Genomic DNA, 16,953 nt, shown 5'->3' with positions numbered 1-16,953 from the left:
GAGTACCTAAAACTTAATCTACTGGAGTGAAATTGACATTTTGAGATGCAGTGATTTTGAACAGCCCTTGTCTCAGCTGCTGAGGAGCAGTGCTTTTTTTGTCTTCATACTTGTCTTTACTTAGTGTAGGGTTAATCATATCAGTATAAAACTAACTGAACATAGATCTTTGTAAAAAATAAGAATGGGAATAGGACAGGGACGAGGAACAAGAGTGGGAGCATAGGTGGGAGGGAGGGCGGGAAGAATCACTATGACCCTCAATCTGTGTGTATGACACACAAGAAATTTCTATACCTTAAATAAAAATTCAAAAAACAAATAAAATTATATTTTTTCTGTATAAACTTCTGTATAAACATACAAATATACATACTTATATATGTATAAAATGAATTTGTTTCTTGGGCTGAGCTTTGTAGGCTTTAAACAAGAAATTTATTTAGTTTCTCTCAACATTTTCTTTAACATATTCTATCTCATTTCATTTCATGTCCTTGCCCCTTGATGATATCTTGGGCAGATTCTACATTTGTCCAATCATTTTCTAAAAAATATTTATTTACGCCGTGGCTCAATAGGCTAATCCTCCACCTTGCGGCGCCGGCACACCGGGTTCTAGTCCCGGTTGGGGCGCCGGATTCTGTCCCGGTTGCCCCTCTTCCAGGCCAGCTCTCTGCTATGGCCAGGGAGTGCAGTGGAGGATGGCCCAGGTGCTTGGGCCCTGCACCCCATGGGAGACCAGGAAAAGCACCTGGCTCCTGGCTCCTGCCATCGGATCAGCGCGGTGCGCCGGCTGCAGCGGCGGCCATTGGAGGGTGAACCAACGGCAAAGGAAGACCTTTCTCTCTCTGTCTCTCTCTCTCACTGTCCACTCTGCCTGTCAAAAATAAAAAAAAAAATAAAAAAAAAATATTTATTTATTTATTTCAGAGACAGAGTCTAAGAGAGAGGGAGAAAAAGAGAAAGATCTTCCATCCACTAGTTCACTCCCCAAATGGCTGCAATGGCCAGAGCTGGACTGATCTGAAGCCAGGAACCAGAAGCTTCTTCCTGGTCTCCTACATGGGTGCAGGAACCCAGGCATTTTGTCTGTCTTCCACTGTTTTCCCAGGCCATAGGCAGAGAGCTGTATCAGAAGAGGAATAGTCAGGACTCAAACTGGCATCCATATGGGCTTAGCCCACTACACCACAGTGCTGGCCTGTGTCTAATCCTTTTAAATTCATTTTTGAATATATACACACCCTTTCAGGTGTTAAAAGGCCAATTCTCTCATTTTAAAAAAGTCAATCTCTTGCTCAAGTTACACTTTTTTTTCCATCCTTCAGAGAAGGCTTAACTTTATAGCTTGTAGACCAGAGTTGGGACTGGTGTGGTCTCTCTTTATTCTACCTTTACTTTCTTCCTCTTCTGTTCCATGTTCCTCCAAGACCTGGGGTGTTAAAGAGGGTAAAGAAGAGATGTTAGAGATTAGATATTGGAAGAATAGGGGAGGCAAGGACTTAGATAACTATTTGTGATACAGGCATATGTACTATAGGCTGTAGTGAGTGCCAAGATACTATGTTAGGACTATTGCTAAATTGTTCATGCGGTATTTCTGTATAGTACCACCATCTCATCCCCAACACAGATTTCTGCTGGGCCACATTCTCCATATGACCCTTGCAAACTCATTCAAGCCCCTGCCTTTCTGAGGTCAATCCTAGGCATCCAGCCCTCTTGGACAGCATCCTATCGAGTTGCCTTTGCTAGGCCATGCTCTGCCCTTTGATCCTTGCATTTGAAGTACAGGAATTTCACATGCACTTGTCAAGCACACACTACTCTGCTTCTGCCTGCTTCTATTACCCTGCTATCCTGGACTTCTCTGGGCACCCCTTTGCTCCTAGATTCCTCTTGTTGGTGAGTAGGTTTCATTCTTTCTTTTCTTTTTTTTTTTTTTTTTTTTTTGACAGGCAGAGTGGACAGTGAGAGAGAGAGACAGAGAGAAAGGTCTTCCTTTGCTGTTGGTTCACCCTCCAATGGCTGCCGTGGCCTGCGTGCTGCAGCTGGCGCACCGCGCTGATCCGATGGCAGGAGCCAGGTACTTCCCCTGGTCTCCCATGGGGTGCAGGGCCCAAGTACTTGGGCCATCTTCCACTGCACTCCCTGTCCACAGGAGAGAGCTGGACTGGAAGAGGGGCAACCGGGAAAGAATCCGGCGCCCCGACCGGGACTAGAACCCGGTGTGCCGGTGCCGCAAGGCGGAGGATTAGCCTAGTGAGTTGCGGCGCCGGCCTCATTCTGTCTCCATATGTCCTCAAACTCAAGCTTTCCCAGGAAGGCTTCCTCTGTGGGAATTCAAGTCTTTAACTTATCTTTAGAGTGTGTGAGTCCTGGAGTGGGCATTGTGGTTGCAGATGGTTAAGCAACCCCTCTGATGTCTGCATCCCATATTGAAGTGCCTGGTTTAAGTCCTAGCTACTCCGCTTCTTATCCAACTTAATGTGCATCCTAGGAGGCAGTGGGTGATGGCTCAAGTATTTTAGTCCATGTCACCCAATGAGAAACCTGATGGTTTTCTGGGCTTCTGATGCAAGTCTGGCACAGGCCCAGCTACTGCAAGAGTGAACCACTGAGTGGAAGACTTTCCCTCTCTTTCTCTCTCTCTCTCTCTCCCCCTCTCTTTCCCTTCCTCCTTCCCTTCTTCTCCATACACATACTCTATCTCTCTCACTTTGACTTTCAAATAACTAACCAAATACACATTTTAAAATAGCATGTATTAGTCCTTTCTTGTTCTCAGTTTTAGCCTTGATTCTAGGACAAGAAGAGTCATTCTATTAAATATGCGTAATTCTGAATCATGTCAGTAATTGCTAAATGGAGCCATGTGTTGAATAAGTTCAACAGGAAGAAGAGAAAAGAGGGCCTCAGGCAGCCAGGCATGATGAAGAGCAAGGTCAATAAAGACAAATGGGTTTTAATCAGGAAGGAAGTGAAAGGTTCCCTAGGCAGAGGCATGGGAACAAGCTTTATAACAAATAGGGTTTGGTAAACTGAAAACAGAGTACAGTGGCCAATTGAGTCTGTGGAGGAGGAGGAAACCATGGTTATAGAGACCACTTGGAGCCAGAGAAGGGAGTAAATCCACTGTAGAGCTTACAGGAGAAAGTGCAATGATAATGACTTCCAGTAAGAAGGAGTATGGGGAAGAAAGCAGAGAAAACAGTTAAGAGACTCCTGCCTGGCCTGCATAGAGATATAACAGCTGGCTTTCAGGAAGGGCAGAAATGGACAGGAGGAACCTCTGGGAGAAAGATTCTCAGAAAGAGCCTGGTAAAGACCAGGCTGTGTGGAACTCAGGGTTGTGGGTAAGGAGTGAATCCTTGAACTGATCCTCCAAATAATTCTATTGAACTTCAACATTTTATCCTTTACATCTTCCTTCTATGAACCTTTCTAGAGTGGTGACAAACAATGACGAACAAGTGGCAAAGTGTTTGTTTTGTATTGGTGGAGGTTCATGTGGCCACAGTTTATTTTGATCATGTCTGTAAGACAATGAAATAAGGCATATGAAAATCTTCTGTAAAATTAATCTTAGAAAATGTAGGGAACTCTTATAATTAAGCAGTAATTGTACAACTACTTTGGCAACTAGTTAGGAAGTAACAGTGATATTTCTTCTCTTGTTTTCTGGTTTACTTTTTAAGTTCTGATTTATATATTTATTTTGGAATTGTTATTTAAGTCTATAGATCTGCTTGACCCACCCCTCAGGGCTCTGTTCCTTGGTTTCCAAGGTGACAGCTACCTAATAAATAGATTAAGCAGTTAATTGCTGCTAAAGCAGAAAACTCAAAGTAATGCCATGAATTTTCAACCTAGTATACTCATGTTCTTGGAGAAAAATTTACATCAGACCCAAAGTATTGACTGAGAAATTTTAAGTTATAATAGTAATGAAAATACATGTACAGATTGAGTATGCCAGATATGTTGCATTAATTTATAGACTTCCATTTAGATTTAATGAGAGTCTGAGCATTCATTGTATTTGCAGGAAATTAAATCTTAGACTTATTAGGTTTTCCCCCTGCATCTTAGCTAATGCGTCCACTAAAGGATGTGCAAAGGACTTGGTAGAAGGGGATCCTCGTCAGTCACAAAGTAGGTACACAATTGACTGACTAATATTCAGTGAAATAGCCCTATCCATGTCTCCAGGTAGTTTAAAGTCCACTTTCTGTTCCCTCTAGTGCATGCTTGGGCCCCCAGATTGGACCCTAGATACCTAGGATTCAGTTTCCCAAAATAACACTTAGCAGTCCCTTGCCCTGTCTCCTAGTCCTTGCCTTGAGAGGTAGTAGGACCTGAGTTTCTACTACTATAGAGACCCTCAGATCTATATTTTCTCTCAGACTTGGGTAAATCTTAAGTCACTTCCTCTACCCTGTACTCCTGAGCAACAATTTTGCTTCTTTCCTGCCCTCTCTGGTGTATTCAGTATAGTTTCTCAATAAATGAAATGCTCACAAAAAGCTCTGTGTGATGTCTTCCTTAAGTAGCTTTGATTGTGGTCCCACCAGTGCTCCTATTGTGACAGAATAAGAGTAATTTATTACTTACAGTCAAGGAAATAGCAGGCAATGTAGCCCACAAAATACAGCTTCATAGCTCAATCAATTCTCCTACCCCATATGTAGACATAAAAGTACATATATCTTTAAATGCCTCTTGCTGTTAATGCACCGTATTACAGTTGTTAAGTAAGTACAAAAGTACAAACCCATTTTCAACCCAATAAGATGGAAAGTAAGAATATTACTTATATGAAGACAGCATTTGAAGAAAAATCATTATTCCTACCTGATCATGCCTCTGACACTATGATATCCCTTTTGATGTCAACACGGATTATTATATGAGTTGTGTGATAATGATTCAGTTCCCCTACAGTTTTTCTTGTTCCAGCTACTGTGACCTATTTGTATATAATTAGTGTGATGCTATTTAGAATTCAAATTGTGCCATTTTAAGTCATTATTTATATAATAAACATACTATATTCTCATTTATCTGGGACAATTAAAGTAGTGCTAATTTGTACCAATGCAGAGTTTATCATGGAAATTATGGGCTGGGGTTTGGTTATTCAATTGCTGTTGAGATAATCTCTGTGTATACATCATTTCAAATATTATGGAAATGCAAACAGCTAAATTTTTTTAATTGAATGCTTGGAAGCTCAAGGATATGCCTTGCAAGGAAGTTCAAGACTAATGTTAGGCCGGCGCCGCGGCTCAATAGGCTAATCCTCCACCTCGCAGTGCCGGCACACTGGGTTCTAGTCCTGGTCGGGGCACCGGATTCTGTCCCAGTTGCCCCTCTTCCAGGCCAGCTCTCTGCTGTGGCCCGGGAGGGCAGTGGAGGATGGCCCAAGTGCTTGGGCCCTGCACCCCATGGGAGACCAGAAGTACCTGGCTCCTGCCTTTGGATCAGCGCGGTGTGCTGGCCGCATCGCGCCAGCCGCGGCGGCCATTGGAGGGTGAACCAACGGCAAAAAAAGGAAGACCTTTCTCTCTGTCTCTCTCTCTCACTATCCACTCTGCCTGTCAAAAAAAAAAAAAAAAAAAAAGACTAATGTAAGGCAGTTTGGAAACACTGCTATGGCTTCATGAACATGAACTCCACTGTCAGTTCAGGGCTGAACCTGAACTGTGCCTCAGTTTACATGTCAATAGCCTAGAAATGGTAAAATTTCCATCTGCATTGGGTTTCCCAGTGCTTCCAGAGCAAAGTAGTACAAACGGTGAATTAGGGCTAAAGAAAGTTATTATCTCACAATTCTAAAAGCAAAAATTCTAAAATTAAGATGTCAGAGATCCATGCTCCCTCTAAAGATGCTGGGAAAGAGGATCTGCTCTGCATTTATTTCCTAGCTTCTGCTAGCTTCAGGCATTTCTTGCCTAATAGCAAGAATCCTCCAATTCTCTATCTTCATTTGGAGTTTTCCTTGTGTCTTCCCTCTATGTCAGTCTGTCTCTGTGCCCAAATTTTCACTTTTTATAAGGACATCATTCAAATTGGATTACATCCCACCCCACTGATTTTGTAAATCCTCTTATCTTTGTAAATACCCTATTTCCTAATCAGATCACCTTCTGGGTATGAGGGTTAGGACTTCAAAATATTTCTGTATTGAGGGGATTAATTCAACCGGTAGCACCTTCCTTTGGTCTTTTGAGTATTAGAGATAATGGATCTGAAATTATAAGCTCATTTTAAGTGCTCGATAAGGAACTGTTAATGTTTTCATAGCAGAATAGTGTATCACTCCTCCCAGAGTCATATTTCATAGCCATATTTACACTCTGCATAACAGTTGTAGTTAGAAATTTCTGGCCTTATACTGTGTCAGTGATAAAAACGTGCTTAGATGAAGACCAAGTTCCACCAAGATGTTTATGTACACCCAAGGCTAAGTTTGTCATATTTCTTTATTTAGCTTAGCGTTATTTTTTCAAAAATCATATGGGCACTGTGGGCAATCCCACATGCTGTGAGATCTGTGCTCACTTAAGACTGTATGTATCCTTTGTGTGTTTTTTGTGGCTGTGTGGATGAATATTGCACCCACTGGGGCTAGCTCCTGGGCATTGGTCTCCTTGGAGGAGAGAAGGTGACTGTGAGACAAACCAAGAGAACTGAACAAACCCTCCTCCCTGACCAAAAAAAAAAAAAAAAAAAAAAAAAAGGAAAGATTTACCCCATCCAACTTGAGTCCCACCTTGGGCACTCCCCTAATCTTGGAGCACTGAAAAGAGCCCCAGGGCCATACCCAGCACACACTTCAGGGTTTTCACTGAAAGAGCAGACCCTCCACTAAGCCACAGAGGTATAGTCCAAAGATAAAAGCCATGACAGGAAAAAGAGCAAAACAAACCTACAGGTATCCACACAGATGTCTAAAATTAAACACAGAAGTTCAAGAAACAAGAATAAGGAAGAAAACATTATGTCCCCAAGGGAACACAACAATGCTTCAATACTAGAATATGAAGATGAGGAGATTGAAGAAATGCTGGAAATGGAATTCAAAAAAGTCATCATAGGATTACTTAGAAGTAATCAGAAGCAAATCCATGAATTAACTAAATCCATACTTGACATGAATGAAAATTTTTCCCATAAATTACAGAATTTAAAGGTAAATAAAAATGAAATACTGGAATTGAAGAATTCAATAAAATAAATAAAATATGCGGTAGAAAGTCTTAACAAACAACAAACTTGGTGAGGCAGAAGAAAGAATATCTGAGCTAGAAGAAAAATCTCTGGAAATTTTAATAAATCAGACCAAAAAAAGAAGAAATTAAAAAAAAACAAAAAACAGTGTTGGAGATTTATGGGATACTATCAAATGACCCAACATACACGTCTTAGCAGTTCCTGAGGGCGCGGAAAGAGAGAATGTCTTAGAAGACTTTTTAAGTGAAATAATTACAGAAAAATCCCTAATTTGGAGAAGAAAGGGCTGTCCAAGTATAGGAAGCATATAGAACTCCTAATAGACATGACTGTAGTCAAACTTTCAACTGTAAAACTTTAAAAAAAATTTTAGAATGTGCATGAAAGAAATGCCAGGTTACTTTCAGAGGGTCTCCAATTAGACTCATAACTGAGTGTTCACCAGAAACCTTACAGGTCAAGAGAAAATGATGAAATATATTCCAAATCTTAGGAGAAAAAAATGTCAACCCAGCATACTGTATGCTGCAAAGCTCTCACTAATGAACAAATGTGAAATAAAGGCTTTCCAAAACAAACAGAAATTGAAAGATTTCTTACCACTTGTCAAGCTTTACAAAGGATGATTGAGGATATTGCTATGCACAGAGACGTGGCAATCACCATGCAAGAAGGTGCAGGTAGGAAATCTCTTAGTAAAAATACAAAGGAAATCCAAAGTAAAAAATAGGAATATTTATGGAAAAATAGCAGGGCAAAGTCATTACTTAGCAGTAGTTGCTTTGAATGTAAATAGCCTCAACTATTCATCTAAAAGATACAGACTGGGTGAATGGATTAAAAACAAGACCCATCTTTTTGAGACCCACAAAAAAACATATCTCACCGAGAATGATATATTCAGACTGAAAGTGTAAGGATAGAAGAAGGTATTCCATGCAGCAGAAACCAGAAAAGAGCTGGTGTAACCATCCTAATATCAGACAAATGACTTCAACACAAACATTATTAAAAGAGACAAAGGGCACTATGTAATGATTGCAGAACCAATTCAATGAGAAGATCTGATTCTAATAAACATATATGAACCAATTATAGGGGATTTGGTGATTAAAAAGAAATGTTAATGGACCTAAAGGGAGATAAAAACTGGAATACAACAGTAATGGGGGACTTTCATACTCCACTTTCAGCAATGGACAGATCAACCATACAGAAAATCAGCAAAGAAACAACAGAGTTAATCAACACTATACCAAATGAACCTAAAGAATATCTACATAACTTTTCTTTTACCCCACAGTTGCAGAATACACATTCTTATCATTAGTGCATTGAACTCTCTCTAGGATAGACCACATGCTACACCATCAAGTGAGTCTTAGCAAATTCACAACAATGGATATCATACTATGCACCTTCTCTGACCACAATGGAATGAAGTTGGAAATCAACAACTCAGGAATTTCTAGAAATATGCAAACACATGGAGACTGAACTGCATGCTCTGGAATGAACAATGGGCCATAGAAGAAATCAAAAGAAAAATCAAGAAATTCTGTATATGAGTGAAGGCAATACAACATATCAAAATTTAATCGATGCAGCAAAAGCAGTGTTAATAAAAATGTTAATAGCAATTGATGCCTACATCAAAAAATTGGAGAGGTACCAAATAAATGAGCTATCAGTGCATCTCAAGGACCTAGAAAAATAACAGCAAACCAAACCCCAAATTAGTAGGAGAAAAGAAATAATTAAAATTAGAGAAGAAATAAACAAAATTGAATTGAAAGAAACATACAAAAGATCAGTGAAATGAAGTAAACAAAATTACCACACCATTGGCCCAACTAACCAAAAAAAAAGACCCAAATCAAGAAAATTAGCAATGAAAACAGAAATGCAATAAGATATCACAGAAATAAAAAGAATCATCAGAAATTACTACAGAGAGCTGTATGGCCACAAATCTGGAAACCTAGAAGAAATGGATAGGTTTCTGGACACATACAACCTACCTAAATTGAGCCAAGAAGACATAGAAAACCCAAGCAGAACAACTAAAAGGACAGAAATTGGATCAGTATTAAAGACTGTTCCACGAAAGAAAAGCCCAGGAACACATGGCTTCACTGCTGAATTCTACCACTCATTTAAAGACTAACTACAGACCAGTTGTCCAGATGAACACACTGTGACATCCTAAACAAAATTCTAGTCACTCAAATCCAATAACACATCAGAAAGATCTTTCACCCAGACCAAGTGGGATATATCCCTGGTATGCAGGGATGGTTCAACATTTGCAAATCAATCAATTTGATCCATCACAAAGCAAACTGATGAATAAAAACCACATGATTATCTCAATAGATGCAGATAAAGCATTTGATAAAATATAAACACCCTTTCATGATGAAAACTCTAAGCAAATTGGGTATAGAAGGAACATTCCTCAACACTGTCAAGGCAATTTATGACAAACCCATGACCAGCATACTATTTAATGGGGAAAAATTGGAAGCATTCCCACTAAAATCCAGATAAGGATGCCTACTCTCACTATTGCTATTCAAAATAGTTCTGGAAGTTTTAGCCAGAGCCATTAGGCAAGAAAAAGAAATCAAAGGGATACAAATTGAGAAGGAGGAAGTCAAGCATCCTATTTGCAGATGACATGATTCTATATATAGGTGATCCAAAAGATCCGCTAAGAGACTATTAGAACTTATAAAAGAGTTTGGTAAAGTGGCAGCATATCAAATCAACACACAAAAATCAATAGCCTTTGTGTATACAGACAATGCCATGGCTGAGAAAGAACTTCTAAGTTGGAGTTAATGGCATGTGTATAAAGTTACTGGAAAATAGATCTTAATAAAAAATGAGAATGTGAATAGGAGAAGTAGACGGAAGAGGAGTGGGACTGTGGTTGGGTAAACAGATATGTTGGGAAGCTATGGTCTTAATGTTGTACTTAAGAAATATATGAAGCCGGTGCTGCTGCTCAGTAGGCTAATATTCCGCCTTGCGGCGCCTGCACACCGGGTTCTAGTCCCGGTCGGGGTGCCAGATTCTGTCCCGGTTGCCCCTCTTCCAGGCCAGCTCTCTGCTATGGCCCAGGAGTGCAGTGGGGGATGGCCCAAGTGCTTGGGCCCTGCACCCCATGGGAGACCAGGAGAAGCACCTGGCTCCTGGCTTTGGATCAGCGCGATGTGCCGGCAGCAGCGCACCAGCCACGGCGGCCATTGGAGGGTGAACCAACGGCAAAGGAAGACCTTTCTCTCTGTCTCTCTGTCTCTCTCTCACTGTACACTCTGCCTGTCAAAAAAAAAAAAAAAAAGGAAAGAAATGCATGAAGTTTGTATTCCTTAAATAAAAATTTTATGGGAAAATATTTGCAGAAATAAATAAGGAAATTAAACAACTGAAGAAAAAAAAAGAGATCAATCCCATTCACAAAGCTGCAAAAAATTAAATACCTTAAAACAAATTAAACTGATTAAACTGAGGACATCAAAGATCTCTGTGATGAGAATTACAAAACATTGAATAAAGAAATAGAAGGAAAAAAATGGAAAAATCTTCCATGTTCATGGACTGGAAGAATTAATATAATAAAAATGTCCATACAGCCAGAAGCAATTTACAGATTCAATGTGATACCAAAGAAAAAACCAAGGACATTCTTCTCAGCTATAGAAAAAAATGATGCTGAAATTCACATGGAGGGGCCAGTGCTGTGGTGCAGTGGGTTAAAGCCCTGGCCTGAAGCACCAGCATCCCATATGGGTGCTGGTTCAAGACTCGGCTGCTCCACTTCTGATCCAGCTCACTGCTATGTTCTGGGAAAGCAGTAGAAGACAGCCCAAGTCCTTGGGCCCCTGCACCCGCGTAGGAGACCTGGAAGAAGCTCCTGGCTCCAGGCTTCGGATTGGCACAGCTCCAGCCATTGTGGTCAACTGGGGAGTGAACCATTGGATGGAAGACCTCTCTCTCTCTCTCTCTCTCTCTCTCTGCCTCCCCTCTCTCTGTGTAACTCTGACTTTCAAATAAATAAATAAGTATTTTTTTAAAAAAGAAATTCACATGGAAACACAGGAGACTTCAAATTGCTTAAGGAATTTTATATGACAAAAACAAAGCCAGAGGCATCACAATACGAGATTTCAAGATTTACTGCACGGCAGGTTTAATCAAACAGTCTGGTACTGGCACAAAAACAGATGGATAGACCAATAAAACAATAGAAACTCCAGACCTCAACCCACATATTTACAACCAACTTATCTTTGAAAAATGATCTAAAATCAATCCCTGGAGTAAGGACAGTCTCTTTCATAAATGATGCTGGGAAAACTGGATCTCCACATGCAGAAGTATGAAACAAGGTCGCTGCCTTATGCAAATATCCCCTCAAAATGGGTCAAAGATCTAAATTACAACCTGATACCATTAAATTATTAGAAAACATTGGGGAAACAATATTTCTATTACAGAACAATAGACATTGTTCTGCAAGACATTGGCATAGGCGAAGACTTCTTGGAAAAGACGCCAGAAGCACAGGAAATTAAAGCCAAAATTGGCAAATGGGATTACATGAAGCTGAGAAGCTTCTGTACTACAAAAAAACTCCCAGCAGAGTGAAGAGGCAGCTGACAGAATGGGAGAAATTATTTGCAAACTATGCAACTGATAAAGGACTAATACCAGAATGTTTAAAAAGCTCAAGAAACTCAACAACAACAAAATGAACAACCCAGTTAAGAAATGGGCAAGGACTTAAACAGGCATTTTTCAAAAGAGGAAATCCAAATGGCCAACAGACACATGAAAAAATGCTCACTATCACTAGCCATTAGGGAAATGCAAATCGAAACCATAATGAAATTTCACCTCAGCCCCATTAGAATAGCTTTCATACAGAAATCAACAAACAACAAATGCTTGCAAGGATGAGGTACGCTAATGCACTGTTGGTGGGAAAGTAAACTGGTAAAGCCTCTATGGAAGACAGTATGGAGATACCTCAGAAATCTGAATATAGACCTATCATATGACCCAGCCATCCCATTCCTGGGAATTTACCAAAAGGAAATGAAATCCACATGTGAAAGAGTTTTCTGTACTCCCATGTTTATTGCAGCTCAATTCACGGTATCTGAGACATGGAATTTACCTAAATGTCTGTCAAATGAAGACTGGATAAGGAAATTATGGGACATGCACATCATGAAATACTACATAGTGGTAAAAAATGTTATCCTGTAATTTGCAACAAAATGGATGCAACTGGGAAACATTATACTTAGTGAATTAAGACATTCCCTAATGGACAAATACCATACGCTCTCCCTGATCTGTATGTATTTAATTGAGAACCTAAAAGGTAATCTATAGAAATGAAATCGACACTTCATGGTGTGATGACTTTGAATAGCCTTGTTTCAACTGTTGAGAAACAGTTTTTTATACTATTTGTTGAATTCTTTACTTAGTATATAGTTAATAATATATGTATAAAGTTACTTGAAAATAGATTTTCATAAAAAATAAGAATAGGAATAGGAAACAGAGGAGGAAGTATGGTGGGAGTGTGGTTGGGAGGGCGGGTAGGGTGGGAACAATTACTGCCTTCCTAAAATTGTATTTATGAAATGCATGAATTTTGTATACCTTACATAAAAGGTTTCTGGGGAAAAAATTGTACTGGACCATACTGAGTCTTTTGATTGCATTAGCTGCTGTGTCTTTGTTTTCCAACAGATTTCTCATGTCCTGTGTCCTTTCAAGTTTAGGTTGTGAGATTCTGTTGCTTAAAAGAAACAAGATACTATCTATTTTTTATTTGGCTTTACTTTTGTTTTTTCATGTTTTTGTGTTTTTGAACTGAGTCTGTCCCACAAATAAGGAATATGAATGCCAAACTAGAGGCAATGACAATGCAGAACATCTCAAAAACAGGACTTTGCAAAACTAGGAAGTGTGTGCCCTATGTTTTTGTGTGCCTGGCCAGAGGATCCAGAGACATTAAAAATCTTCACATTGCAATACTGGGTTCATACTCTGTGCAGGTTAGATTGCCCAAGAAATCTCTGAACAGTGGCCTTTGCCTCATGGGTTAAAAAAAGTGATCTTTTTGAGTCTTATATTCATTAATACAGGAATGAGACCTGGCTCATCAGGCAAGCTGAGGGTTTTTATGTGGTGGAAGGATTGCAGGGGACCAGCTTTATAGAGTGCCCTATCAGGTAGATACACATTTGACACAAGAACGCTGAGTTATCAAGTTTTCTCCAAGGGCAATCATATATCTTAGAAATCCACAGCCAAATTGTATTTGACATTTCATTTAAAGTCTGAGACATCTTGATGTTAAACTAGAGTCTAAGAGTACTAAAGCATGAGGCCGTTCAATTTGACAGAGCGGATGTTTCTATTCCTGTCTCACCTGCATGGGTAATAGACAGGTCCTGTTCATTCTTCCTTATTTCATCCAGATGAAAATCACCGAGTTAGCTCTCTGCTGAATTGACACTAGCTCAAAATTATTTTCTCTCTGGCAATGTGAAGAGAGAACATCTGGAGTTATTTGGAAGCTGTACCAAGCTGGCATTTTTTGTGCAGTGGGTAACAAAGCTGTAATTACAGACTTAAATTCCAGATTGAAGATGTATAGGGGATTTTTGTATGTGTGAGAGTGGGAGATACCTGAACAATACACTCATCAAGTAACATTTACTCCTGATGTAGGGAGCAAGCAAGGAGATTGGGAAAACTGGCTTTAACTTGGGGTGGTGGAAGTTACCATGTCCCTCTTTCCTTTTTATGGGGATTTTATTACTGGTACATGTGGATTTGGGGAGGAGGGCAAGGATGAGCAAAAGGGGTGAAAGGAAGGCTATGCTTGTCCAATATTTTACAAAGACTGTGAAAACAAAATAATTTGCTGTATGAAAATATGAAAAGCTCATATGTATTATATTATATGGTGGTACATGCATGTAGTTCATAGATAGTGGGAATTTTCTTTTTTTCTTTACTTAGGGGAGCGTGTGATCCAAACTATGTGGCTATAGCCAGCTGATGGCTTATACTGGTTTGTATACATAAACAGACAGTCCCATTTTGCAATCAGTAGAAGTATGCTGAGTACTAGGTGGTTGCTGAGAGCTGAGCTAGTACACTCATCTCTTCTTGCCCAGTACCAGTGTTGAGTGCCTGCCAGGTGGCATGGCATCAAGAACAGTTGGTGGATTAAAGAAATGTGATGGGCTAGTGTGTGGCACAGTGGGTTAAGCCACTGCTTGCAATGCCAGCATCCTAAATCAGAGCACCAGTTCAAGTCCTGGATGCTCTGCTTCCTGAAAATGCACATAGGGAAGAAGTGGAAGATGGCCAAGTACATTAGTCCTTGCCAGCCATGTGGGAGACCCAGATGGAATTCCTGGTTCCTGACTTCAGCCTGGCCCAGACCTAGCTGCTGCAGGCATTTACGAAATGAATCTGCTTGTGGAAGAATTTCTTTTCTCTTTCTCTGTTATGATGCTTTTGAAAATGAAGAAAGGAAGGAAGGAAAGAAAGCAGGAAAGCAGGAAGGGGGGAGAGAGGGAGGGAGGGAGGGATGGAAGGAAGAAGAGAGGAAGGGAGGGAGGGAGGGAGGGAGAAAGGAAGGAAGGAAGGTAGGAAGGAAGGAAATGGATGAAAGAAGGGAGACTCATTTATTTTTAACTTCTGCAGAGTGTTCCTTCTTGAAGGTATTCAATAGCTATTTATCCTGTCCCTTATTGCTGGATGCTTGGGTGCATCCCAGTATTTGCTTATTATAATGTACAATCGTATATAAATGTCAGTTCATCCTTATGTACGTATATATGTGTAACTGTATCATAGAAGTGAAATTGCAGGCTACAATGGTAAATCTGTTTGCCATATTGTTAGGTATTGCTAAATTCCCCTCCTCAGAACTAGTACCATTGTGCTATCTTACCAGTATTTTAGAATCATACACAGGTGTGCCTATGATATTTCAGCCATAGAGTCTGTATCTTTTAACTGGAGAGTTGAGGGCATTTACATTCAAGGTGACTATCAATAAGTAATGTGGCCCTGACATTTTTTCATAAATATTCCTATCGTTAACCTTGGATTTCTCTTGTACTTTTACTGGGGAATTTTCTGCCTTCAAATTCTTTGTGTTTCTGTGTGTAGCACATCTTTAAGCATATTTTGTAAGGCTGGATGATTGATGACAAATTCTTTCAATTTCTGTTTGTTTTGGAAGGTCTCACATTCATTCATAAATGAGAGTTTTGCAGGATATAGTATTCTGGGTTGACAGTTTTTTTCTCTTAAAACTTGGACTATGTCTTACCAATCTCTTCTAGCCTGTAGAGTTTCTGATGAGAAGTCAGCTGCACCTTCTTTGAAGCCACTGAGTCCTCGTGGTCTCAGCAAACAAGACTCCCACAGTCACAGGATATAGAGGTTTCGTACTGCTCTGTCAGCATGTCCAGTCATCAGAGAGGCAGATTTTTTCCTGCGCTAGCTCTACCTGGGTGGCTTGAACCTGGAAGCTTGTGATATGTTGGGAGGCTAGGGGCATCTCATAGTCCTAAATGGGTGCTTAACTACCTGTCAATCCTCCCAGCCAGGCTTAAAGTCAGTGGGGACTGCGGATTTTCCCTTCACAAGAATCTCTGGATCAGATGCCTACACAAGAGCCATAGGCCGAATGTTGCTGTCTCCCCACCACTGCCTCCAGTACTGCCTAGAAGATGGTGTCCTCCTTCTGCAGCTGTTGCCCAAACTCAAAATGGTGCCCTCCCTGTCTCAGCCAGGCAGCAGACATTGTTGTGGTGAGGTTGGGGTGAGATCAACCTGCCCCTTTTACTTCCAATGGGTCCACAGGTAGCAATTAGTAACCACTAGCCTCTAGGGCTCCAGTCTGGACTCAAGGCGCACCCTCCCTCCAGCTATATCTACACGAGTTTCTGTAGTCTAGTCTCACCTCCACCTCCAAGCTGCCATCCAATCCTGCACTTGGCTGCTGCAGTTGTGTTTTATGTCCGTGTTTGTTCTTCACATCTGCACCTTCCACAAAGGCCCATGGTCTTCCTTTTCCTTTTGTAGACTTTCCAGTATAGTTTTCTCTCTCATTCTCCCTGAAGAGTGCACTTCTTGTACTCTTTTTCCCTCTATTTATCCCTAGCCTAGTGCAGTATACCATTCCCTATTCTGCCATCTTGGAATCTCCTGGTAGATAAAATTCTAGAACATAATATTCCCTTCCTTCCTCCCTCCCTCCCACTCCCTTTGTCCTTCCCACCCTCCTTCCTTCTCACTTCCTTTCTTTTCTTTTTCTTTTTTTTATTTTTTGAGCTAACACATTTTAAATTTACAATACAGTAAAAAAGCTTGATACTATACCAAATAAGAAATTTAACAAGTAAAAAGCAAAAAGACTCTAGTTTCTTGGGAGTACATCAAAGGCTATAAACAATAATTGAATGGAAAAATGACCATTTCATCCATAAACAGTACATTTTAAAGTAATCACATTTAATTAAAACTATAGTAGTATAACATTCTTAACCACTGGTTTGACAAAGGTATAAAACAAAGTTTTACAAAACTATATTTGCAGCAGTACTGATATACACAGGCATTTCTTTCTTTCTTTTTTTTCAGAAAATTTTAGCTGCCATA

General features: G+C 40.1%; 1 long non-coding RNA gene across 2 annotated transcripts; it reads right to left on the bottom strand.

Annotated features, from left to right (window-relative positions):
- Positions 1-465: 465 nt before the first annotated feature.
- On the bottom strand, positions 466-16,488 carry LOC138843948 (uncharacterized). Of its 2 annotated transcripts, XR_011379180.1 has the most exons (5): positions 16,256-16,488; positions 15,620-15,740; positions 13,697-13,804; positions 4,525-4,582; positions 466-1,435 (listed from the first exon to the last, which is right to left on the bottom strand). It is a non-coding gene; the product is annotated as an uncharacterized lncRNA (long non-coding RNA). The 2 variants fall into 2 exon arrangements; XR_011379181.1 differs by lacking the exon at positions 15,620-15,740.
- Positions 16,489-16,953: the final 465 nt, after the last annotated feature.

This window comes from Oryctolagus cuniculus, chromosome 10 (assembly GCF_964237555.1).
Source record: "Oryctolagus cuniculus chromosome 10, mOryCun1.1, whole genome shotgun sequence".
Taxonomy (NCBI): Eukaryota; Metazoa; Chordata; class Mammalia; order Lagomorpha; family Leporidae; genus Oryctolagus; species Oryctolagus cuniculus.
This window is presented reverse-complemented; position numbering and strand designations above follow the sequence as displayed.